The sequence below is a fragment of the Periplaneta americana genome, chromosome 10 (assembly GCF_040183065.1).
Source record: "Periplaneta americana isolate PAMFEO1 chromosome 10, P.americana_PAMFEO1_priV1, whole genome shotgun sequence".
In the NCBI taxonomy this organism is placed as follows: domain Eukaryota; kingdom Metazoa; phylum Arthropoda; class Insecta; order Blattodea; family Blattidae; genus Periplaneta; species Periplaneta americana.
In genome coordinates this window covers 96365983-96381343 of record NC_091126.1, presented here as the reverse complement: position 1 = coordinate 96381343, position 15361 = coordinate 96365983, and the positions used below count along the sequence as shown (strand labels likewise).

The 15361-nt window shown below is 35.1% G+C and overlaps 1 protein-coding gene across 12 annotated transcripts in view; it reads right to left on the bottom strand.

Annotated features, from left to right (window-relative positions):
- The window catches only part of Ipk1 (Inositol phosphate kinase 1), a 1778442-nt gene that overhangs the window by 1568487 nt on the left and 194594 nt on the right, over positions 1–15361 (bottom strand). For 10 of the 12 annotated variants that reach the window (XR_011334445.1, XM_069837977.1, XM_069837964.1 and 7 more), the window contains exon 3: positions 7946–7998. The exons of the other annotated variants lie outside the window; for them this stretch is intronic. The gene's annotated coding sequence lies outside the window, so the exon portion shown is untranslated. The remainder of the gene's footprint in view (positions 1–7945; positions 7999–15361) is intronic. 12 annotated transcript variants of the gene reach the window in all.

The window sequence follows — 15361 nt, the reverse complement described above, 5'->3', positions numbered from 1 at the left end:
TCAATTGTTTTTTTAAGTAGGTTATTTAACGACGCTGTATCAACTACGAGGTTATTTAGCGTCGATGAGATTAGTGATAGCGAGATGAGGTCGAGGATTCGCCATAGATTACCTGACATTCTCCTTACGGTTGGGCAAAACCTCGGAAAAACCCAACCGGGTAATCAGCCCAAGCGGTGATCGAACCCGCGCCCGAGCGCAACTTCAGAACGGCAGGCAAGCGCCTTAACCGACTGAGCCACGCCTGTGGCGCCTTCAATTGCTGCATAATATTTATTCCTATGCATTTTACAGTCACTAGTAAAACCATTTTTATTCATTATTTTATGTCAAGAGAATCATTTGCAACCACCTTATTATGTTCGTTAAGTTCACCACCGTATTAAACAAGGGAGTCTTGTTGTTCAAGATCGATCATCTACAGCAGGGATTCTCAGCTTTTTGAAGATTGTGAGCACTGTCCACATGTGATACCAAGTAAGCGAGCACCATGAAAACGAATAGGTTTATTACTTTTAGTTGATCATTTTACGACGCTTTATCAACTGCTTTGGTTATCTAGCGTTTGAATAAGATGAAGGTGATACTGATAATGCTAGCGAGATGAGTTCAGGTTCCAGCGCCGAAAGTTACCCACCATTTTCTCTTAATGAGTTGATGGAAAACGCCGGAAAAACTCAACCAGGTAACTTGTTTCAACCAGGATTTGAGTCCGGGCCCGCTCGTTTCAAGGCCAGGCAGGCTAACCGTTACTCCACAACGGTGGACTCGAATAGGTTTAATAGGACGATATGAATACATAAATGAAATAAATAAAATGTTAAAACACTCAATAGGGTAATTCAAGTTGATGTGGAATGCCGTTTTTAGTTTATGCTAGAATTCGTAGTATACACCACTATTCATAAGCATAACAAGAAGTATATTCTTCAACTTCTAAGTGTAAACTATGAAAAATCGTAGTCTGCAGTTTTTGAGACTTTTTTAGCTCAGCATAAGCATTTGTATGTTTAAATGTGACAGCATATATGCAAATTCGCGCTAGAAAATCCTACAAGGAAAGACGAGAACTATCAGAACGAGATTAGTATAAAAAGCTATATAGGTTTTACAAATAAAAAAATGTTATATGATCAATTTTTGTAATGGACTACTCAAATGTTAATTTTGAGATAAATGGAATTCTGTCAGTTGATTTTTGTTATTGTTATTTAAAATAATATATTTTTATCAAAATGATTCTATGATCTATTTATAGTATATTTAATTTACGTGAAAAAGCTCCGTGTGCGTACAGTATTTTAGGTTACATGTAAATTTAATGACTAACATTCTGGGTCTGTCTGAATTATGTCTGATTTTTACTTTACTTGTTATTTATTTTCTTCATAATTTGCTTTTCATACGTTTTTTCCCTTCTGTAAACTTCCACCTCAACTTTCATAGCCTGGATAGCTTTTTCGTTTTCACTTCTTGTGGCAGGAGTTAGCGACTTGTTTAATAATGCTGGATATTTTTCTAATAGATTAACAAACAACAGTAATTGTTTTCATGCTCTCTCTTCTACAATTCCCACTTCGTCGTAATTGTCCTTTTTCTTGTTATACTAACCAGACTTTGAGGACAACAATCAATTTTCCCACAAAGAAATTAATATAAATGCACGGAAGGCGAAAACTAACTAATCTCAGCGGATAAAACCGAAGTACTCTCGATAATCGATATAATCGAATACTCTTGTTAGTTTACACTACCACCGCGTAGTACATACTTAGTAGTAGTAGTAGTAGTAGTAGTAGTAGTAGTAGTAGTAGTAGTAGTAGTAGTAGTAGTAGTAGTAGTAGTAGTAGTAGTATCAGGTTTATGCATAGAGAACGAAGTATATACTTCTACTTCAAGTATCTTCTACAGCAGCCGTGGCGAAAATGTGACTCGCGAGCACATTATGGCTCGCGATGATAGCTATGTATTTCTCTTGCTTCCTACCTCATCCAACCCCCACCCTCTCGCCCACTGGAGTCAAACTACGCTCCATTTGTATTTGTCTCTGACCTGTGAGTGGCGTATCATAGCAATGTCTCTCTCGAAACCATGCACTTCTACAAAAACGAAAGTTTCAAGTAGGATGGGAAGACGCATTTTTTTGCCGCCAATATGATGAGAATATTAAATGTATGATTTGTTCACAAGTATTATGTACGAGGAAAACGGTTGTACGAGGCACATCCAGAAAGTAAGTTTCCCGATTTTTTCCCCTTGAAAGTAAACGTAATTAGCCGTGTCAATTGCGCATGCGTAACAGATCTATGACGTATCAATCATATGCCATACGGACAGGTCCCGCCTTGTGCCAGTAGCGTGGCAGCAGTGGTCCGAAATGGAAGCTCTCATTCCTTCTCCCGACGCCTGCGAGATTCGGTCGGTGATAAAGTTCTTTAATGCACAAAGCATTGCGCCAATTGAAATTCATCGGCAGCTCTGTTAGGTTACACATTGGCTCGGCGCACGATCACATTTTCGTCACGGCTGTTATACAGTCAAAGCAAAAGGTAATGCTACAACTTTACGTAAATATGCTTAAAAAAAAAAAAAACACAGTTGTTCCCATCTGAAAAGCTGGAATGAGGGCGATATGACTTCAGTACCAGAGGGTGAAAAGTATATTTTGTGAAGTTTTTTTTCGAAACACCGTTAGCTTTCATTCTATATTTTGAAATAATCTCTTAAGTATATTCATAAATTTATTTGTTTCCCTTTACCAGACTTAACTTCATTTTAAAGTTCATTTTTGTATGTTTTAAATAACAGGTGAACTATCCAAAGAAATTCCAAGTGGATCAGTATTTCGAGATTGTTTTTTAGAAAAGAAAAAAAAAGTGAAAGAAAAAACTTCGAAAGAAAGTATTCAATCTTGCTGACATAGAAGGCAATAGTAAATTACTTACATTTTAGTCTGTGCCTATTTTCTATTTTTATCCATATTTTTCTAAAATTTCTAGCATATTGGATGCATATTTTCATTACTGTTGGTATGAATCCGCAGCTTGTCATGAGCGTGAAAATATATTATGGAATTCCGTGTTCTTTATCTCCATCAATATTAATCAATTCGCTACAGTTTCACCAATACATGTTTACACAATTGCACGTTGCGATGCACGTTGTTACAGTCACATGTTTCTGCACGATAATAACCTCATACAGTGGATGACGCACGTTGTTGGATAGTCGTCTACACAAACAAATTATCTCCACAACACGTAACCGCATACTATTGTCCAAAGACTTGCTTTAATTGATTATTTCACTACTCTGCTCAATTGCGCTGTTGCGCTGTTGTCTAGCGTCGATGGAATTGATGAGAGTAGGGTGGTACTTTGGAGAGAAGAGTCCGAGGATAATGTTAAATATTCGCCCCACAGTTCGGGAAATCCTTGCAAAAATACTAGCGTGATCAGAATCCACGCTGGTGACAAATTCAGTGGGGGTTCGTCATAAGGGTGCGAATGCTAAAGGCATTAAAATTGATATTAATGCCACGAATTTTGAAAGCATTTTATAGAAAATATTATGAAAGCGCAATATGTTTTCAGTTTATATATCGGAGAATGTCTCTAGCATGAATTTACCTGAATGCGGCTGAAGTAGCGCTGAGTAAAGTCTTATCATGGAAAAGAGAAAAGACGAGGATGGGGAAACTCGTATGGTTGTTAATGTTGTTATAATTATTGTTCAGCGGCGTGTCTCCGCGCCTTTTGTGAGGAAATAGTACTCCAATATACTGAGGAACGTTCTCCATAAGTCAGTTCATCTAAAAATGGGTCAAGGATCTCCTTCACATAACAGTCGCTGGTAACTGTGCCCTGAGTGGAAATAGGTCCAATAATTCTATGTACGTTCATTGGACACCACACGCCTATTTTTTCATGGTACAAACGTGTTTCGAGTACAAGATTAGGTTTCTCCTGATGATTTTGGAAGGATACCTGTCCATTTAAATTAAAACAGGCCTCATCAAAAAAAATTAATTAATTAATTTCGGCTCAATTTCCTCAGAATTTACTTTCTCTAAAATTGAATTAAAAATGCAACCTCTTATTGGGATTTGTTCATTTAACTTTCGAAATACCGGAATTATGTATGGCTTTAATTTAAGTGATTTTGTTGCTTGACGAGCGGACTCGTAACTTCTGTTTCCTGAGCCAAACGCTTAAGAGATTTTTTATGGGTGTACTCTAGTCTCTGTCCTATCTCGTATGATTTTTCTTCTGTAAGAATATGTCTCCTCCTCTATATTTTACGATCATTTACTGAACCTGTCTGTTTGAATTTTTTGGCTAACCTTCTTATTGTAGTGGCATTAGGCACGGGCGTATTTAGAAATTTGTTACGGAAGTTCTGTCGTGTTCTCGCACAAGATTTTCTCAACTTTATGTAGGTAGTAAGCATATGCACATGTTCACGTAATGAAAATCGCATTGCAACAACACCGAACACACACACACGCAACACAACACGACTAATTCAACCTTCACGCACGAGTGCGGATGATAAACTAACTCGCAACTGTCACTGTATGGCGCGGCTTTCGTTAGTGGAAGCAGGCGGAAAACACACTAGCTGCCAAAGACGTTATAATAGTATACTAGACTCACACAGAGCGCTGGTGTGCTGTCCAAAATTGAAACCAGTCTGCGCATGTTTACGCCGCCATGCTACTGGTAGAAATAGAGCGGTAAACACGATTGTCATACTTGTCCTTTGTTTTGTCTCGGGTGTTTTTAGTGAATAGTGTGAAAGTAATGGCTATATAATTTTGAAAGATGATATATTATCGCCGCGGACTCATGCTTAACATGTCGGCATCATACAATAACGTGCGGTGTGGTTTAAAAAAATAATTTTGCCGACCGACTGTTGCTCTGTAGGTTTCACTCTAAGCGTCACGTTGTCACGTCTACTGTATCGATAAGAATAAGCACTAGTTTGTTATATTGTTAAATGGCTATTATTATTATTATTATTATTATTATTATTATTATTATTATTTCATATACGAGTACGTTGGCTTTCTTAACTCTTAATAATAACTCTATAATAATAATTTTTAATCACATACCTTAATGTTCGTCCTCAGCACAAGACATTGCAACCTCGGGTTTAGTCTACGTGGATTAGACAAGTAAGTGTCATTTAATAATAACTGAAGCAGCTTATTGGTTGCATTATTGAAATTGAGGCGAGTGATTGGAGCGGCGACACAAGAAATTGAAAACAATAATACAATTAAATTTCAAAGACCTGCCGAACGCATGAGGCCGCTCAAAGATCTGCCGAATGTTAACCATGAGAGCGCGGCGATAATACCATCCCTGTTTAATTTTCCAAGCTATTTGCAAAAGGTACGATATAATATTATCTCTGTTGTTACAATATCAATATCATTAAAAATCAATCAGTAGTTTACGACAATAAAGAATACTTAATTGTTAGTACAGGTATATTAGACTGTAGAGAAATCCCACTGAGTGAATTATTTAAACTTACACATCAGATGTTAAAACATTAGTGGAAAGATAACTTTTTGTTTTTATTATGTAAATGAATTTATCTGCAAGATAATAAACTTTCATTCAAGATCCATATATGGATAAATAAATATACAGATAATAAATAAATAAATAGCTATAATAGCTAAGCCTCCTTTGTGAATTTATGATTCAGAGTTCACCTATAAATAACTCTTTTACGTTTTGCCGGATATATTTTATTAACAAAAGCAAGGAATGGCATCTTATTGATATTGCATATGTGCATAAAAATTATGTACCATCACTCCGCAAGCAATGATAATATATCTATTTTATTTATATAAAATTAAAATACAATATGTAAAAAATCCATACATAAAAAGTATGTGGTTTTTTTATCTTGCATAAAGTGATTGTTTAGTTTTTAGGTCTTCACGTTACCTATTGTTTGCAATGTATTAGGTACCGATACTTTTTATAACTGATAGCATTCCCTTTATTAATTGAAGAATGAATTCAATGTAATTTGGCTACCTTCGCATATTATATTTTGCCAGATTACCTGTCCTGTGGTCTAAAAGTACCGGTAATATAATTTATTTTTGATTCTCTAAAACTTAACAACAAGTCTATACTGATTATCGCATATTTATTTCACTTAGGAATTTGATTATAACAAGAACTTGTGTAATCAAGGTGCATATATTTATGTCTTGTGATCTAAGAGTTAATATGTTAATATAATTTTAGATTCTCTGAAACCTAACAATTTGCTGATTATCGTAAAATTATACAATCTATAATGTGTATTGTGTAGGCCTATTTATGGATGTATCATTATGTTTTCTATAAATTGCTGCATACGTATTTTCTTTTCTTTAATGTTCTAACACATATCAATGAAACTTTGAATATGTTCATTTCGTCCTAATTTTACGTTAAACGTCGAAAATGGCCATAATATGTCAATTTTAGATCATCACAGCGTTAAATTGCGTGATTTACGCACTGCTATTATTTGTTTGCTCTTCAACAATATGGCGGCAAGCGCAGCGTTCAATTTGCCCCGGTTTCCTCGTTTCGCGCAGCCGAGACTGTAGGGGCTTGCTAGCTGCGCGGGCAAGTTAGCAAATGAAAAGCCCGCGGCGTAACAAAATAGTGTCACTGTATATCGAATTATACATAATTCCACACCAAAATACCTTGCCTCTCAGTTTACTCTTCTAGCTTTACATCATAATCGTAATACACGTTCACAGCACCATCTTTTGCTAACAATACCATATCATCAAAAATTTCTGTACTCAAGTTCTGTCTCATTAGCCACGGCCCGCTCCTGGTATTCGCTGCCGCTGGACATCAGAGGTAGTCTTAGTCCTCAGTCGTTTAAAATTAGGTTATTTAAGAATATTTCTAATACAGAGAATTAGATTTTTGCAGCTAGAATTTGTTAATATACAGTTAATATACAGTTGTTGTTTCCATCAACACTAATTAGTAGATAACTGTCAATTTTTCAATGTAACCCATATCGATTACAAAAATTGTACTCTTCCTTTAATTTTGTGATTATATTAATATGTATTCAATCTTATTTTTCTTAAGTTCATACTTGTATGTGTGTTTTCCTGTATGTGCTTTCATCCTTGAGTGAAGAGAAGGCCTAACTCTAGCAAATAAAATAGAATTATTATTATTATTATTATTATTATTATTATTATTATTATTATTATTATTATTTATTTTAACGGGGTAATAGCCAGCATCACGGCCACCCGAAATGCAAACTCCCTGCACATATCGAGAACCCGTTGCAGATTTCTGCGACGTAGTAATATCGCTGTCCCGTACGAGAGAGAGAGAGAGAGAGAGAGAGAGAGAGAGAGAGTGAGAGAGAGAGACAGAGAGGGAGAGCGAAATCAGTTCCCCGTCGCGTTGTCGCTCAAACACTGCGCTACAAGCAGTCTTTTTAAAATAAATCTAGGCTATAGAGGAAACGGTTCGAGCTGAAATTATGTTCCTCCCGCGGGAGTATTTAGAAATCCATTCTCTTTATATCTGGTGAGATAACGGATCTACCTCTCATTGCTTTTCTGTCTGATATGTACAACTATTATCAGGCAGTACATCTCAGTTGACGATATGTATCAGAGGATGAAGAATTACTCTTTGTTGTACATCTGAATTCTGATTTATGTAGTAAGTTAACTAGTCAGAGATGTATGCAATGGAGGGGGAAAAGAATTGGTCACCCTATCCCGTTAGGTCTGTGAGAGATCTGTCTTCTTGAAAAATGCAAAGATAGATTTGCAACATCTCTTAACAATGGAACCACAAGCAGCCTCATCCCCAATTTATCAAACTCAATTCCCAGAAACATTTTCGGTTGCAACAAAGAAAAGAAAGGATTTTACCTTTTGGAGGGAGTAACGGTTGACTCCAGGCCAGGCCCCGGGTTCTAATCACCCTGAAACATTATAAAATATGAATTAGATATTAAACGTTAAGTTCGATATAGTAATTTAATATTTTAAAATCAGAAAAAGTATTAATGTTGACCACATAAGAAATTTGGCGGGTAGGATGTAGCTCGCGGACCTTAATTTGGGTGACCCTAATCTAAGTGAAGAGTAGCCTAGTCTCAAATATAATTTTTTCAAGGTGGAAACATATGTCACTTTGTAGTGCAATCGAACTACCTGAAATGAACAATTATTGCTCTCAGATATCGAACAACAGGATAAAAAGGTCACTAATCGTTTTTAGTGATATTACAACTCTTCGGCCGTATTAGTTTCAGAACTGCGCTAGAGCTCTGGTATTTCATCTAAACTATAGAGGATTCCATATTTAAAAAATAGCATTGAACGTATGGGGGCTGTTCCATCACCTATTTAGAAGTATTTTTTCGTGAGAAATGAGAATTAATTAGTTTTCTTTAATTCATAGAACATAATTTCGTTGAGAACTAGAGCGATTTCATGTGCTAAAATCGTGTTACACCTCTAAAATTAACATGCATTTAATTTACGAATAACGGGATAACAGCTAAATTGATGGAATAGCCTTCCGCTTTCTTGCCAAACATCCCCGCTGATAAATTTAGCAGAGTTGAGGCTAAGATTTCACACTGTTAAAACAATACAACATTGTCTGCGCTTATTATATAAAGTACACAAAATTTATCTGTCAGCAAAACAACAAAGGCATTAGGTATGTACCTTAGGTTCTTGTATGATTATGGTATGAAGTTAATAACGGAAAAAGTGTGCTGTACATAATTCTAAATTTGTATTATAAGCAATTCTTAACATTTAATAACGGAAAACGTGTGCTGCACATAATGTTAATTTTGTATTATAAGCGCTTCTTAAGGGGAGTTGGTCATTATCGCATGCAAAATAATGGTAAAAATAGCCTATCTTCTAGCAGTCATAAATATAATAGTCTACTATTTATCAGTGGTTTTTCATTTTTGTTAGCTATGTGTGTATACATATTAAGCTTTAAAATGAAAAAGAATGGTGACTCTATAGTAAATCTGTATCCTTAAATTAATTTTTTTAATTAAGCACAATTTTTTTTATAAATTCACTACATGTCTGTGATTAGGTACACTCTATTCACTTATTATAACACATATAGAATTGAAAATTTGACCACTTACTGCTAATAGATACTAAAACATATCCTACTAAAATTATTCATATATCTGTAATATTATGGGCATAGGGCTTATAGTAATCATCACCGCCAATAAATTTAAAAAAATTGAAGATTAGTATAAGCCCTATACCCATAATATTACAGATATTTTAATAATTAACTTTAGTAGGGTATGTTTTAGTATCTGTTAGCAGTAAGTGGCCAAAATTTTAATTCAATGTATGCTATGATAAGTGAATAGAGTGTACCTAATCACAGGTATGTAGTGAGTTTATATAAAACATATGTTTAAATTCAAAAATTAATTTAAGGGTAAGGTTTACACTAGATTAACCATTCTTTTTTCATTTTAAAGTTTAATGTGTATACATATATCACTAAAAAAATGAAATAGCTGTGATAAATAGTATTACATTTATGACTGCTTGTAGATAGGCTATTTTTACCATTACTTTGCATGCGATAACGTCCAATTCCCCTTAACATCCAATAACGGAAAACGTGTGCTGCACATAATCTTAAATTTGTATTATAAGAGATTCTTAACCCAATAAAATGACTGTATTGATATTTAACACAGTTATTATTATTATTATTATTATTATTATTATTATTATTATTATTATCATCATCATCATTATTATTACTGGTATTATTTGTAATTGCAGTAACTTTTTGGTGCTTAAAACTGTATTTTAATGTATACTTTCGATCATTATGGAGCCTAGTTGAGATGTCTAAAAGTTGGTTAATGGCCTAAATATCCGATGTCTAGTTATAATGTATATAAATATAATGCATATTTTTGCAGACATCATTATGACATTAATAGTTTTTTTTGTCATTTGAATGGACTCAACATACCTATCTTGTGCGATAAACTTGCTAGAACGCTGTGTTAGGAAGAGAGTGAGATAGACATACTATACCTCACTCTTTCTTCCAACGGAGGCATCTTGCGGCAACAGTGTACTAGCCAAGACCCATAAGACCAACGAGTTAGAAAGAGAAGACTATAGAGTGGCCATGTTGTCCTGTACAGCGCTTTTTGCTGTGCCACCGCGAAATACGGCAGATCTGAGCTAAGCGCCCACCTTTGTAAAAATTCGTCTGCTTACAATGCTGTATAACGGAGGTAAGAAGTACCAAAAAAACGAAGAAAAAACATGCATGTTGTGTGTGCTGCATATAACTGCAATGTCAAAAGGAAAAAGACAACTGATATATCATATTTCATGTAAATTTTATGAAGTTAAGTCCATAGTTTTGTTAATCAGCAGCATTTTTTTTCATGCATAAATGTGTAACAACGCCCGGCATAAACAAAATAAATGGTTCACTGGTAATGTACTTAAACTAAATACGGATAAAACCAATACAATTCCGTTTCAGATCCAGTGAAAAACAAATAGCAATACAATATTAAAACTGTATTTCGACACCGGCATCCTTTATTTCTGCTCCTTCTGTTCTTACTGCTTATACAAGAAGACGATGAGCTGTAGCTTATAAGAAGTAGGCCTATTTCGAAGACAAACGATTAATCAAATAAATGGTTCACTAGTAATAAAGTTAAACTAATTACGCATAAAACCGCTGCAATTCCGTTTCAAACCTAGTAATAGCAATCAAATATTAAAATTGTATTTCGACACTCGCATCCAAAATAACGCAAAACTCTGGGGTAGGTCGTATTGTTGTTAGTATTTTGACTGGAAGGACATGAAAGAACATAATTGAGCACCCACGTGCAATAATGGGGTAAGTATGAATATATTTCGTAACTACTTACCCCATTATTGTACGTGGGTGCTCAATTATACACTAATAATTATCTGTGGTGCCACAGCCCTTGAAAGGCTCAGACAGACTAGCCGGCTGTTGGCCTCACGTTCACATTTCGATAATAATTATACTTTACTGTAACAAAAAAACTGAAAGCGTGTTTTGTCATGTTTCACCCACGTTACAAGCTTGGAGGTAAAGGTTGTTTACTACTGATAGGGCCTACTTTCATTCTATATCTTATGGTATAGTAAATAGTTTTGCAACGTGTAGAGACTGGGAAAACAATTTAATAAAATCATCCGAATCATACTCGTTCATTTTATAGGCAATCTTGCAGGTCGCATTTAAAAGAACCTAGGAATATTAACATTTTCTTCAATATAAGTATTTGCTAGGACTTCTTGTCATACTACATGACAATTTTGCTTAGGTTATTCTTTTAAGCATTCCTTCTAGGAATAGCTCAAGTGTTTTAAATTTAGCGTACATAAGTTTAGATTAAGTTCCTAGCACGTATTTGACGAAATACTAGGTTTTTCCACTTCAGTTTAACTGATTTATGCAAACGAAATTAAGACAGCTGACGATTCTAATGTCAGTTATCAGCACGCCCACTTTGTTTTGGGCGCATAAGTTCATTACCGACGGTCGTTCAATTTTCTTCAAACATGGCGGCGCAATGACCACTCTATATCTTTCTCTTTCTAACTCGTTGCATAAGACCAATGCCTTTTTCTTAACTGGAATACTCTATAGCTGCTTCCAAAAAGTAAAAAGGATGACGGCAATGGCAAAGGAAGTTATTAATAGGAAAAGAAGCATTTTGCGGACCTTTGAAAAAATAACTAAGAATGGACCTAGTATAGTGCATTGTATGGAGTGTGTAATTGTATGGGGCAGCAACATGGACATTATGACGACGTAAAGAGTAGCCTAATGGATAGAAATATTTGAAATGTGGATATGGAGAAGAACGGAACTTGTGAAATGGACAGAAAAAAAAAAAACAAAAAATGAATTCATGCTACAAAGAGTGGGCGAAGAAAGAATAATACTGAAACTGATCAGGAAGAGAAAAAGAAATTGGCTGGTCACTGGCTAAGAAACTGCCTACTGAAAGATGCAATGGAAGGAATGGTGAACGGGGGAAAATTTCGGGGCATAAGAAGGTATCAGATGATAGACAACATTAAGACAATAAAGGTCTATGGATCGTATGCGGAGATCAAGAGGAAGGCGGAAAAGAGGAAAGATTGGAGAATGCTGGGTTTCAGTGAAGAACCTGAGCTTGGACAGAAAACTATGAATGAAGGAAAGCAGACGTTGCAGAGAGCTTTTCACGTGGCACTCCTGTTTCCTTCTTTTGTTTAACCAGCATTCTCTATCTTCTCCTTTATTCATTTATCACCCGCAGTACTTTAAATAGGAGTAGTACTTATATAGTTTTTAAGAGAATGAAACTCCTTTGCTCGGGGTTTTTGAGGTAATCATCAAAACTGAGGCACGACGGCCCGCCTGTCAGCATCGGGTTTATAAATGCACCTAGATCATTCGTCAGACTTGGACAATCATATAATAAAATTATAGATAGAGGGCGCATAATGAGCCAATAGGTGCATGAATATCTCCCTGGTTCGACTCTCGAAGAGCCATAGTCTGGCATAGGACTGAGTTGAAGGTATGAAAAAAAAAACGCTTGGATACTAAAGACTTTAATCAAAGTCTTTCCTTTAGTTTTTGCTTGTCTCTACCTACGTATATACCCAGTCTACTAACATTAGCGAAGTCTCTTATTTAGGATATGTGTTCAAATTATCAAGTCTCCATACTTTTTATCGTACGAATTAATTAATACATATGAAATCTGTGTTCTTTCCATTAATTAAATCACATATTTTGCATGTGCTGTGTTGTCTCAAGTGACAATTCGGTGGCATGATGATTATATGACCAATGACTAATTATCTAGGGCTAGTTTATAATTTAACATTTACGCAGAGACAGAATGCGCCCAAGACGCTGAACGAGAAGAAATGTAAAGGAAAAATGAAATTACGATTACCAGGTGACGAAGACGATGGCGGCGGCGATGACGATTACGATAATGGCACGAGTTCAGTATGGACTGAGTGTTGGAAACGCTTGTCCTGTCATGATAATCTGGCAGCAACTTTACTGCGAGGTCTGGCACCGCACTCACTTTCCAGTTTACCGTGACACCAATAGAGTGATGCGTTTGGGCCAAGGCAATCGCTTCGTGTTTTATGATATTGTTCCATTTTAATGCAGAAGAAGGCTCACAGTATCTCGCCTCCCTAGTCCCATGTACTTATTTTATACAGGCCTTCGCTGAAGTCCCTCGGTCACTTCTCCAGCGAGATGTGCAATGCCAGCCCTAGAATTCACATGTTTGTTTATTACCAATACAAGCAATTAATTCGTTAATAGGAAAGTCAACGTACAGAACTTGTGTAGTGTACGCAAGGAATTCTTCCATTATCCTTTCTAATCACCATATTGCACTGCTATAAAAATCAATCTCGAAATATAGTGAGGGTGATCCTGAGCAGTTCCTAAAAGGCTAAATTAGCCATATTTTCAGTGTTGCCAACTAATACCAGATATCAACAAAGAGGGTAAAATCAAAATGCCATGTACTAAATTAATAATAATAATAATAATAATAATAATAATAATAATAATAATAATAATAATAATAATAATAATAATTACGTATTGCTTATTTACTTATTTACCACATGTCATCTTTATGTTGAGAGGTATTTTCTAAATGGTTCAATAATTACATTTGTGAGAATATATTTTCCTCTTGGACCTCTTGCATATTAGGTTGAAAGTTAGTAGATTAATATGATCTAATATTAAAATGTATTTTGTTTGACAACATAAAATTCATTGCTTTGACTAAACAGTTTACGATTCACGAAACCTAACCTAAAAATGTATTATGTTTGAACACGTGAAATGATTAGTACGAATTTCGAAAACCGAATGCCACTTTGAAATATATGCTTAAGAATACTTACTCCTAATAATTTTGGTATTCTAGTTATAATTTCTGTGTCCGTGCGCACAATTCCTTCTTCATTGTCTTCTTTCTTCAGTTCATTATGCATATGAACTATAGATTCCTGAAGCGTACACTGAATGGCACACGCATTCTTTCTTGGAGGAGTCATTGCCATGCTATTTTCTCTCTTTGACATTATTGTAATAAAAGTCTAAACACGAAAGGAAACAATTAAAATGTGAAATGGTATTTCTATCAATGATCCAAGTGTATGTATCACACCGTACGTTATATTTATTTACAATTATCCGACTATAATCTTGAATTGTAATCATGACGCAACACAAAAAATAACTAGGCCTATTATGTATTAATATTAATACGGATATTAATTATCAGTAGGTCTATGTTCAAATTTCACTAGCTTCCAGTAATCGGCTCAGAAATCTAGAACAATTTGAATTTTCACAATTTGCACTACCGACAACTGCTGTCACTGCTGCCAACATAAGTTAGAAAATCACTACCAGTTGTATTTCTCAGTACGGAAATTCGAAACAATGTTGGCAAAAGAAAATTCAACCTGCAAACTAGAAAATCACCATAATCCACTAGCATGTGCAGTAATTGGGGGAAAATGGTTAGGTTTCACCCTTAGGGTATTAAGTAAGCTGATCCGGACTATATATGGTTTCAGTATACCTAATGCAGAGCATGCTGTGTGTAGGCCTATGTACACGATTTCACTAAAATAACTGGACGGACTTTATTCACGTTCAATATCTGCGAGACAATTTATCTGGGAATGATGCACATGAAATATGATAATTTAAAATTAATAAGTTCTATTTCGGATAAAAAAGGGAAGAAATTGAGATTATATAGAAATTTATCCTAACCATATTTCATTTTGTTTCTTGCATTATATGAAGAGAAAAATGAAATGAGCAGCCCGGTGTATCCAGAGACCACAATGTCTCGGAGACATTATGAAGGGTTGGGTCGAATAACGGTCTATGTTACAATCTGCTAACTATGCAAGACAACCAAAAATATTACATCGTAATTCCGCTCATAAATTTACTATCGGACGGGCGATATAGACCGTTATTCCATCAATATGTGTTGTACAGGAAACGAAATATAATACGACTGTATGTTATTGAAAGTCATATTACACATCACAGAAGTTTGTAACATTTTAACTCCACAGAAATGCTAGTGGGGAATACAGACAATAAACAGTTTTATACAATCAGAATATTATGAAATATACAAAATCAATAAAAAGGTTAAATTATGAAAAAAAAATGAGTATGACATATATTTTTAAATGCTATGTATT